Genomic DNA, 2,495 nt, shown 5'->3' with positions numbered 1-2,495 from the left:
CACATTCCCCCAATGGACACGGCTCGGCTCAGGGCTGAGACCGTCTCGGAGAGGAGGAGAAAAAATGTCGAGAAGAAGTCTCGAGGCGAGTCTTCCAATACGTTGAAGGGCAAGGTTGTGCTATCGAGCCCAACTGACACCGTGGTCGGCCTCGAGGCCAAGAAGAGCAGAGCCCCGTCGAGCCCCTCCCGAAGAGGGAAGGGTCGAAAGGACGAGCTGAGCCCGCCGAGGGACATTAAACGCCAAAAGCTCTAGGTCAATCTAACGGGTGGTGGTCCTCCGCCCGTGGCCTTGCCTACCGACTTCTCCCAGTACGTCCTGGGGAGGGACTCGGCCAATAATGTCCAACTGAGGCCGAACTGGCGCCTCTTCCCTGGGGACTCGACCCTGACGTCGGCCGCGCATGCAAAGGAATGACTCGACGCAAGTTGGCTTCCTCGGGATAGAGAAATGTTCCAAGACTTTAATATAGTAATATTTTTGTTTGGCTTTTATTGAGTGGTCCGACCTGTTGTGCTCGGCCTTGCTAATGTTCGGTTGTCTTTTTCAGGGGTTTTCCAAGGCCGTGGAGACCCTCCTCCGATTCGAACGGCTTCTGACCGTGAACTCCACCCTTGAGGCTCAGGTCGAGTTGGCCAACAAGGACATTCGTGAGGCCGTCCTGAGGCATCGGGAGACCGCAGCAAAGCTCAACCAAGCCGAGGCCGAGGTCAAGAGCTTGGTGGAGGCGGCGGCGAAGCGGGGGGAAGAGGTCGACCAAGCCAAGAAGAAGGCCAAGGACCACCTGGCAAGGGCTCGAGCCGAGGCTGTTACCGAGGTGTGCCATGAAATAAGGAAGCCGCCGTACGGCGAGGGTTATGAGGCTGGCCGGGCCGACCTCTTGAAGGAGATAAAGGCCGTCTACCCGACCCTCAAACTTTCCCAATTTAACGATGACGCGACCACCGTGGTCGAGGAGTTGGGAGACGATGCTGGGGTGGAGGTCGACCAGGTCGGCCTGACCGTGACTGTTTCCCAGGACGAGGTCGCTGAGGACGCTGCCGTCAGGGAGGTCATCGTTGAGGACCCTACTGCCGAGGACCCCCTCCACACCGCCCAGCTCTAGGCTCCCTTTTCTTCTTTTGATGTACACATCCCCCTGCGCGGGGTTTTGGATAACTTCTTCTTTTTTTTTTTTTTTTAGGTGTGTACTGGGCCGAGCTGCCAACTTTTTGTAACTATGACGGGCTGTCGGCCTTGAATGAATAGAAAACTTTCTTTTTACAAATTGTCTAAGTGTTTGAGCTCGGCACTCATTTACCTTTCTTTCCTTGCATGTGTTGTTCTTGATTGTCTGTGTGTCGTGGCCGATCTACCGACCCGGCCTTTTAGCCGAGTTCCAAGACTTGGTTGTTTTTAGCTACGCTGTGCTGGGTCGATCAGGTAGGCCTGACTGCTTGGTCATGAAATGTCTACGATGGGCCGAGGTCATGTTGTCGTCCATCTTTATTAACTTGTCGTTTTCACCGGTCAGCTCGGTCCAGCTACCACTTGATTGGTTGTGCGATCGAGCGGACTCTATGGCCGAGCACAATGCCTTGGATATTTTTGTTTGCTTTTTGGCTTTCGTTCGGCTTGGCTGTGGCCAGAATTTATGCTTGCTGGTCTAGTCACCAAACTATATGGGTCGATCTTCTGACTTAGCCGACCTATGAGGGTCTGTCATTGAGGTCGGCCAGGTCTATGAGGACCGGTCTTACGACTTGGTTGCCGACCTATGAGGGTCGATCTTTGACGTCGGCCAGGTCTATGATGATCGGTCTTAGGACTTGGTTGCCGACCTATGAGGGTCTGTCTTTTTTAAGTCGGCCAGGTCTATGAGGACCGATCTTACGACTTGGTTGCCGACCAATGAGGGTTAGTCTTTGACTTCGGCCTAGTCTATGAGGACCGGTCTTATGACTTGGTTGCAGACCTATGAGGGTCGGTCTTTTTTAAGTTGGCCAGGTCTATGAGGACCGGTCTTACGACTTGGTTGCCAACCTATGAGGGTCGATCTTTGACATCGGCTAGGTCTATGAGGATCAGTCTTTTGACTTGGTTGCCGACCTATGAGGGTCGGTCTTTGACGTCGACCAGGTCCATGAGGACTGGTCTTATGACTCGGCATGCTTGGAGTTTGAAAGTACGCTAAGTAGTAGAGAAAGACTTTGTTTTATTGAGTCATCAACGTCGAGGCCGAAACCGAGTACAAAATATGCTCGTCATAGACCGTGCCGAGCAGGATATCTAAGAAGACTACTAAAAAAATTTCTTCAAATTTTCTGAGTTCCACGGCCTCAGTACCTTCTTGCCCCCCGGAGTCTGCAAGCGATACGTTCCTGAGCAAATTTGCTTGGAGACTATGTACGGGCCTTCCCAATTTGGTGCCAACTTTCCTTGCTGCCTTGGTTGGGATCCGCTGAGCTTTCTGAGGATGAGGTCTCCTTGGAGAAAATGTCGCTCCTTCACCCTCG

The sequence above is a fragment of the Telopea speciosissima genome, chromosome 10, assembly GCF_018873765.1.
Source record: "Telopea speciosissima isolate NSW1024214 ecotype Mountain lineage chromosome 10, Tspe_v1, whole genome shotgun sequence".
NCBI lineage: Eukaryota > Viridiplantae > Streptophyta > Magnoliopsida > Proteales > Proteaceae > Telopea > Telopea speciosissima.
The sequence above is the reverse complement of the archived record's forward strand: the minus strand, read 5'-3'. Positions refer to the sequence as shown.